At 42.9% G+C, this 9,305-nt stretch overlaps 1 protein-coding gene across 14 annotated transcripts in view; it reads right to left on the bottom strand.

Moving 5' to 3' along the window:
• Positions 1–1,032, bottom strand: part of TRIP12 (thyroid hormone receptor interactor 12) — a 219,288-nt gene extending 218,256 nt beyond the window's left edge. For 13 of the 14 annotated variants that reach the window (XM_014582397.2, XM_014582405.2, XM_006141919.3 and 10 more), the window contains exon 1: positions 370–1,031. The gene's annotated coding sequence lies outside the window, so the exon portion shown is untranslated. Of the gene's footprint in view, positions 1–369 lie in introns of all 14 variants that reach the window. The other variant, XM_006141920.3, reaches the window with a different exon arrangement.
• Between the last annotated feature and the right edge of the window lie 8,273 nt (positions 1,033–9,305).

The raw sequence follows: 9,305 nt of genomic DNA, 5'->3' as shown, positions 1-9,305 counted from the left end.
AAGAGGGCGTCGTGGCTGCCGGAGACTCTGTTCGAAATTTTAGGACAAGGCCCCGCGCCGAGCAAAGACTATTACCAGTTAGTGGTCACCCGGTCTCAGGCAAGTGCGAGCCGCGGTTTACCCTGCGTCCTCACCCCCTATCCGGCTCGGCCGGAGCCCGGAACGCAGGCTGCGCCGGGCCGGGAGCGCCCGAGGCCCGCCGGAAGCGCCCGGTCCTACCTCGGAGCCGGGAGATTTCCCTCGTCACCTCGGCCTCCCCGGCCCGGCGGCCCGCGTGCCCTCCTCTCCCGACCCCAGCTTGTCCCGGGTGAGCCTTCTCTGCCTCCCCACAGTGTCGGCCGCCGCCTTCCAGCCACCCCGGCTTCCTACCCGCGGAGTTCCCGCCGCGCGAAGAGAAAAGCGGCCGTCCGGGCTTTGGTGCCGCCTCACTTCAGCCTGGGAAGGAGGGAAAGAAAGACTCAGCCAAGTGTCCCGAGGAGGAGCCGGCAGGGGAGGGGAGAAAGAGACGGTCTCTTTTCCAGGGTAGGACTTAATCGTGGGAAGTTGCTTAAAAAGCTCACTGTGGCCTTTGCCAGGACCACGGCCACATCAAAGCTGCTCTATTTTCAGTGGGAATTGATGGTGGAGAGCGAACCCCTTACCTCTTCGAGCCCCTTCTAGCCCATTGAAAGTGTGCGGGGGGTGGTACAGAAGGTTTCAGCTGCTCTGCGCGTCAGCCCCACCCACAATGACATCTGCTCCACAACAATAAGACCGAGGATTATGTTATCGCTGGAGTAAAATCGCCATCGCCTGTTTTAGTGACTGCTTTCGCTATTGAAGGTGGGCTTCTGGAGGACTTATTGTGCTCAGGAGATGGGCTAGTTGAGCTGGGCCTCCGCGGGGAACGCGGTTCTGATTCCTGTTTGAGCTTAGTATGCTTGTCACCGAGCTGTTCCTGCTCCTCGCTATTCCTATAACATGTAACTTAGAACTTTGCGTGTATTGGTTTTGGTGCGGATATTGATTATTCCATCAGTTTTTCCAGAACCCTGAAACAATAAAGGTAGTGAATTATTTTTTTCTTCTATCTTTAAAGCATCTTTTAAAATAGTAGTGTATATTTTAATTTTTAAGTCTTAAGATTTAGATTCATTACAAGGGTAATAGCTTGTGAACGTTTTAATGACTCTTTAGAGGGATATTTACACATTTAACTAGAAATTGCTTAAATGCTGAGTTTTACCCTGTTTTTACACATATTTAGGATTGACTTTTTCGTTTCCTTTAACATTATGATCCTATTCTTTATTTTCTTAGTTTTTTTAAAGAGATTTTTCTTTTTCTTTTTTTTTCAATTAATTCATTTTGTTTGTTTATTATTATTCTTCAGTTTGAAGAGAGGGAGAGTGAGAAAGCAAGCCATCAGGTCAGGACTCCATCTCTAGTCAGCCACGTGGGAGTCCAGCACCTTAACTACCACACCACCTGCGGGCCCCTTAAAGAGATTTTTCTGTTGGACTTGTGAACTCACTGGAGAGACAGAAAGTGAGAAATCACCTTGGCAGGGTGGGGATAGCCAGCGGCAATCCCTTCTTTCTCCTCTGGGGATTATGGGCTCTCACACACATGTGCCTGGCCAGAGTTTTAAGCCACGGGGTCTGGGACTAGAACCGCTTTCAATTATGTGGGAGTCCAGGAACATAACTATTATGCCCTCTGCTGGTTCCCTATTCTTCATTTTCTTACATGAGTGATCAAAAACGTAATTTCTAATCCTGTGTCATTTTCTTTTTTAAAGCATTCTTTTTTTTTTTAAAGAATTATTTTATTGGGACTAGCAGTTAGCGTAATGGCTATGTCGCTGGACTCCCACGTAGTCGACCGCGGTTCGAGTCCCGGACCCGGTGGCTTAAACTCGCGCCGGGCGCGTGTGCGTACGTGCCCAAGATCCCGAGAGGAGAATGGAGGAGAAGGGATTGCGGCGTGGCCATCCCCCCTGGGGGGTGATTTCCTGCTTTCTATCTCTCTGTCTCTCTCTGTCTGTCTGGCGAGCGCACGCGCCCTATAGCAAAAAACCTCTCACCAAAAAAAAAAAAAAAAAAAAAGAATTATTTTATTTAACTTTATTTATTATTATCATTGTTATTTTCCAGTTTGATCAGAGAGAGACAGAGAGAGAGAGGGGAAGTGAGAAAGCAAGCCACCAGGTCCGAGACTTGAACCATGGTTGGCCATGTGGGAGTCCAGCGCCCTTAACCACCATGCCACTTGCCAGCCCCAATTCCTGTGTCGTTTTCTGTTTCATCTCAAGTAAGTTCTATTTGAACTATTTCAAGTTAGAACGTTCTGTTTTACTTTACAACCTTTTTTGTACTTTATCCTTAAAATTTTAATTTTGAGCAGTTTCTTTTCCTTGAGGATGCGACAAGTGTGCCACCGCGTAATGTAAAACCTCAACAAGTTGAATGTCTTTTTATTTTAGTAGATTAACCTTAGGCACATTCCTGGCATTAGCTTTCCTCAAGAATGCTTCTGTGGTTGGTGTCCATAGACTTTGCTCTCTAGAAAGGCCTACGGCACAGACAGGCCTACTCTGTTTTATGAATTCTTCCCTGTTCCCCCAGTATTCTTATTGCTTTGCTTTGCCTTTTTTTTTTTTTTTTTTTGACCAGTCAACTATCTCCTTTATCTTGGGTCTGTTCTTCCTGTTAATTACTTATAAAAATGTTTCCAAGATTTGATCTATATTTTTAAGCAACACTGAATAAATCCACTACAGGTCTGCCAGTGAGAGTTCATCTCAAATCTGATTAATTCACCCTATTTTTTTAAGTAAATTTGTTCCAAACAATGACAAGCCATAAATGGACACTTTTTAGGGAACCATCAGTTAGCGTAATGGCTATGTCACTGGACTCCCACGTAGTCAACCGCAGTTCGCGTCCTGGACCCGGTGGCTTAAAACTTAAAACTCACTTCGGGTGCGTGCGCATGCATGCCCAAGATCCCTGGAGGAGAAGGGATTGTGGTGTGACCATCCCCCCTGGGGGGTGATTTCTCGCTTTCTGTCTCTATTTCTCTCTCTCTCTCTCTGTCTGGCGAGCGCACACGCCCTATAGCGAAAACCTCTCAAAAAAAAAAAACACTTTTTAGTCAACCATCTTGGAGAATATGCTATTTTCTAACCACAGAAAACCAACTATCTAGTAAAAAGTTGCCCTGATATAAATAAGTACTGGAAGACTAGAATTGAAATGTGCTTTATTAGATGGACTTTTTGTCGAGTGACTTTCTAAAATTGTTTCGTATACATGTCTCTCTCCTCCCTTCTGCCTTTATTCCAAAACTGTTGTATATAATCCAAGCTATGCCCCAAATTTAGCTGAATCCTACTTTCATACTGATTCTATTTTTTACTTTCTTTTTCACTGCATTTTTGTTATTGGCCTTAAATCCACACTCACTATGCATTTGACATGGATTTGAGGGCAGAGAGCTCTCATTACTATTCTATCACCATTAACATAATCCAGAATATAAATGTTATACATAAATTTTTCTTTTGCCTTCTTGCTTATACAGTAACATTAAAAACATTTTTACGCCAAAAAAAAGAAGCAAAAAGGAAATGAAAAAATTTAATACAAAATTTTGTTATGCTTGTAGAGGCATTTCCCATTAACAACTTGATACCATGTTGGTGTATTTTTCTTTTGTCTTTTTTTTAAAAAAGAAACTTTCAAATATAGCTTTGAGTCTTTATAATAATCTCAAGGCTTCAAAAAAAAAAAAAATCTATGTGCTCCTTTCCAAATCAAAGATTCACCCGGGCCAGCAAGTGGTATGGTGGCTAAGGCAGCTGGATGCCACATGGGCAGTTTGAGTCCCAGACCCGGTGACTTGAAAAACACACGAGATGTGAGTGTGTGCCTGCCTGCTGCGAATCCGGAAAGGATGGAGTGGAGAAGGGATTGCAGCATGACCACACCTCATTGAGGGGTTCTTTCTCCCTCTCCTTGTCTGTCTTATCTTTCTCTGATAAGCACATTAGCACAAATTTGCCCTCTAGCAAATTTTTTTAAAAACACAATAATTCATTCATTCAACAGATGTAAACACCTTTTATTTTTTAAGCATTATTGTAGATGCTGGGGAAACATAAGACAGCCAAACCAAGGCCCACCTTTCATGTACCACATAACTAGTAGGGAGAATACAGTTTCTATTTGAGTTCATCAAGGCCCACCTCTCGTGAAGCATATAATCAAGGGGAGGGGAATAAAATCAGTATTTGGGGGCCAGCAGTTACCGTAATGGCTATGTTGCTGAACTCCCATGTAACCGACCATGGTTCGAGTCCCAGACCCGGTGGCTTAAACTCATGCCGGGCACATGTGCGTGTGTGCCCAAGATCCCAAGAGGAGAATGGAAGAGAAGGGATTGCGGTGTGGCCATCCTCCCTGGGGGGTGATTTCTCGTTTTCTGTCTCTGTCTCTCTCTGACTTTCTGGCGAGCGCATGCACCCTATAGCAAAAATCTCTCGAAAAAGAAAAAAGAAAAAAAAAATTAGTGTTTGATTTGTGTAAACACTGAAATGATTTAACTTTTATATGTTGTGTGTCTGCATTACTTTTTTTAAACTCCAAAGGAAATTCATGAGCAATTGCCAAATCAATTAGTAGTACACATACTTTAAATTCTGGAAGGCCAGGACCAGCAGCTGGTATGGTGGTTAAGGTGCCGGACCTTATGACTTGCTCTCTCCAGCTCTTTTTTTCTTTCTTTCTGTCTCTCTTGTGAGCACACGTGCCCTATAGCAAACTAATAAAACAATAACAATCATAAATAAAATGAAGTTAAATAAATTTTTAAAATCTTCAATGACTCTTAAGAAAAAAAATAGAAGGTCAGAGTCTAAGTGTTCTTGAGATATTGCTTTCAGTATTCTTGAAATTCTGTCTTCCTTCTCTTCTCAAAATGGAAATGTTGCTTAAGGCGGCCCACACCTGGTGACTTAGGTTTAAGTGCCAAATACTAGAAAAGTATTTGAAACAATAACCACATTGCTAACTAGATGAGAATTGGCAGGTATGACCCGGTAGAGCTGATAACACAGGTGGTTGTTCCAAGCACACCGACACGTTATGGTCACTCCAGCAGGTGAAAGAAGGAAGAACCGGGCAATAAATTAGTATTGCTTTATCTCTTGTTAAATCTTATCAAAACTCCAAAACGATACCTTAAGCTCATGTCCTTGGGAACAATAAGTAAACCCAAAAGCTCCGGCAGATATTTGCCCCAAAATGGCCAATGTTTCTAAGATGTTTTAGAGCTGCTTAAGCACTGATCAACTGCAAACACCTGGGATCCCATTCCAGCCTGTGACAGGAACTGGCACTTCAAGTACTTCTAACAAAAGCATTGGGGAAAACCAGACTTGGTGAGGGCTGTTCCAGAGACAGCCAAAGATTGTGTTAGTGTCATTTCAATCTGCAAGCTAATTTTAAAGATTTAGAATCTAAATGCAAACTAATAAAAATGTTAATGTACACAAACTTTGACTCAGCAAATCCATTTCTAGGATTTTATATCCCAAAGTGCTTTCATATATGTACAAGATGTGAGCAAGAATATTCACAAAAGTAAAATAATTGTAAAACCATCTTTCCATTCATGGAAATGTGGTTAAACTGTGATTCATTCATACCATGGAATACTATGCGACCTTTCAAAAAAGAACGTGGTGGGTCTCTTATTTACTCAATAGGCCAAATAAAATCTGTAGCAAGAAAAGCAGGTTGCTGGGTTAAAACATTGTGTGATCCCATTTTTCTTTTTAATTTGGTTTAAATAAACATTAGCTTAAAAAAATAGCTAGAGCGAGTCATTCATAGAGTTAGTGGATTGCTTTCACTTTTGCATTCTTTTATATTTCTGAAAGATCTGAATTTTGGGGAAACCAGCAGTTAGTGTAATGGCTATGTCGCCGGATTCCCACGTAGTCAACCGCGGTTCGCATCCCGGACCCGGTGGCTTAGAACTCACGCCGGGCGCATGTGCATGCGTGCCCAAGATCCCTAGAGGAGAATGGAGGAGAAGGCATTGTGGCATGACCATCCCCCCGGGGGGGTGATTTCTCGCTTTCTGTCTCTATGTCTCTCTCTGTCTGTCTGGCAAGCGCACGTGCCCTATAGCAAAAACCTCTCAAAAAAAAAAAAAGATCTGAATTTTTGCAATGAGCATTTATGTATCAGAGAAAAGCAATAAGGATTTTAAATAGGATTGAAAAGATAGTGGCTCAGAGGTAAAACTTGACAGCTGATCTTCATGGGCAAGTTCCACATTTGTGTCTGGATACCTCCCCGAGTGCTCAAAGGACTAGTGCCCATCACCCAGGGTTGACTGGCTAGGGGTGTATTATACCAAGATCCTGTTGGGGATGTTTTTTCTCTCTCTTTCTCTCTCTCATAAATTATTAAGTAACCTTAAAAAACAAAAAGATTGAAAATGGTTAAGGCACTGGACTCCCACATAGCTGACTGTGATTTGAGTCCTGGTTTCTTTTCTTTTCTTTTCTTCTCTTTTCTCTTTTCTCTTTTTCTCTCTCTCTCTCTCTCTCTCTCTCTCTCTCTCTCTCTCTCTCTGTCTTTCTCTGGTGAGCAAATGTGCCCTATAGCAAATTTAAAAATAATAACAATGATAAATAAAATTAAATAAGTAATTTTTTAAAATGTAAATGACTTGGGTTGGCAGATGGTATGATGGTTAAGGATGCTTGACTCCCACATGGCCGACCATGGTTTGAGTCCTGGACCTGGCAGCTTGCTTTCTCACTTCCTTCCCCACCTCTATTTCTCTCTAGTCAAATTGAAATACATAAATAAGTAAATAAAGTTGAATAAAATAATTCTTTAAAAAATGTAAATGGCCAGGGACCAGCAGTTAGCGTAATGGCTATGTCGCTGGACTCCCACGTAGTCGACCGCAATTCGTGTCCCGGACCCAGTGGCTTAAATTCACGCCGGACGCTTGTGTGTGCATGCCCAAGATCCCGAGAGGAGAATGGAGGAGAAGGGATTGCAGCGTGGCCATCCTCCCTGGGGGGTGATTTCTCGCTTTCTATCTCTCTGTCTCTGTCTGGCGAGCCCACGCGCCCTATAGCAAAAACCTCTCCAAAAAAGAAAAAAAGTAAATGACCATAAATCTTACTTTGAGATGCCTCCCTTCTCTGCATGTCACTCGTGTCACTTTCTTCGTTTTCCCAGTACCATCTCAGTCTACCTCCCACGTTAAATGTGCATTGATAGCTATGTGACCAAAACTCGCGCTGTTTTTCTGGGGCAAAATAATTCTAATCTAAATTTTAGAGAGGGTATGGGACCAGCAGTAAGCATAATGGCTGTGTTGTTGAACTCCCATGTAGTTGACCAAGGTTCAAGTCCCGGATCCGGTGGCTTAAACTCACGCCCGGTGCGTGTGCATATGTCGCTTGAACTCGCGCCCGGTGCGTGTTGATACGTGCCCAAGATCCAGAGAGGAGAACGGAGAAGGGATTAAGGCGTGGCCATCCCCCCTTGGGGGTGATTTCTCGCTTTCTGTCTCTCTGTTCTCTCTGTCTTTCTAGCAAGCACACACACCCTATAGCAAAAACCTCTCAAAAAAAAAATTTAGAGAGGGTACAAATGGATATTATAACGCTGCCTTATAAAAATTTCTTTCTGTGGCCCAGCAGGTAGTGTTATGGTTAAGGTGCTGGACTCCCACATGTCTGACTGTGGTTCGAGTCCCGGACTTGGTGGTTTGCTTTGTCACCCTTTCTCTGTCAAATTTAATAACAATAATAATAGTTATAAATAAATAAAATTTAGTAAATAATCTTTAAGAAAAATAATGATTTTGGGGACCAGCTGGTGGCATGATGTAACGGGTGCTTGACACTTCCACATGGCTGATCACAGGTCAGGTCCCGGACCTGGTGCCTACAGCTTTCTTTCTCATTTTCCCTTTTTCTCTCTCTGTGTCTCTCTCTCATTAAATTAAATTAAATGAGTGAATAAAACAAGTTAAATAATTCTTAAAAAAAAAAAAAAAGGAAAGAAAAAGAATCATTCTTTTGAATGCCAGACCACATGTGTGCAGGCATAAGATAGAAACTTCCTTTCAGTGGGGCCTAGCCATGCTGCAATTCTTTTTACTCTAATTCTCCATCCTTTCAGGACCATAGGCATATGTTCATATATCTGGCATATTTTTTTTTTGAGAGGTTTTTTTGCTATAGGGCGCATGCACTCGCCAGCCAGACAGAGACAGAAAGCGAGAAATCACCCCCCAGGGGGGACAGCCGCACCGCAATCCCTTCTCCTCCGTTCTTCTCTCAGGATCTTGGGCACACACATGCGCCCGGCGTGAGTTTTAAGCCACCGGATCTGGGACGCGAACCATGGTCGACTACGTGGGAGTTCAGCGACATAGCCATTATGCTAACTGCTGGTCCCTATCTGGCATATTTTTGAAGCCTCTGAGGCTAGGACCTGAACCTTTTTTAGTCTTGCAGAATGTGGCTTCCTTCGCACAGTGCTTAACTACTACACTGGGTTGGCCCTACTTGTAATTTTTTTTTTTTAATTTGCCATAGGGCATGTATACTCTCTAAAGAGAGAAGGAAAGTAACAAAGCTGTCCGAGGGGTTATGGCCAAGCTACATTCCTTCTCCTCCATTCTCCTCAAGATTTTAGGCACACATGTACATGTGTCCAGCATGTTCCTCTTTTTATTTTTAAAGGTTTTTGCCGTAAGACATGTATCCTCACGGGGGAGACAGTGACAGGAAAAGAGAAATCACCTAGCAGGGCGAGGAATGGCCACACTGCAATCCCTTCTCTTCCATTCTCCTCCTTTGATCTTGGGCACACATACACATGCAACTGGCATGATTTTCAAGCCGCTGGGCCCAACACTCGAACCATGGTTGACTGTGTGGGAGCCCAGCAACATAACCACTATGCCATTTGTTGGTCCCAAACATCTTTTACAAACTGCCAGGTCTGGGGCTTGAACTATGTAGTCAGCCATGTAGGATTCAGTCACCTTAACCCCAATACCACCAGCAGGCCCACTACTTGTAAGTTTGAAGGCAGTTTTAGTGTCTAGAAACTCCCTATTTTACTTTATTTTTAATAATTACTTTTGAAAGACTAAAGGATTGCTCTCTTTTTGCCTCGTTGGGTATAGGATAGTAGAGTAAACTAAAAAAAGGGATGTAGAGAATAAAATAAGGAAAAGGTGGTCCACTGCAAAGATTTATATGACCCCAAATAAAGCTG

Source organism: Tupaia chinensis, unplaced genomic scaffold (genome assembly GCF_000334495.1).
Source record: "Tupaia chinensis unplaced genomic scaffold, TupChi_1.0 Scaffold000066_1, whole genome shotgun sequence".
Taxonomy (NCBI): Eukaryota; Metazoa; Chordata; class Mammalia; order Scandentia; family Tupaiidae; genus Tupaia; species Tupaia belangeri.
This window is presented reverse-complemented; position numbering and strand designations above follow the sequence as displayed.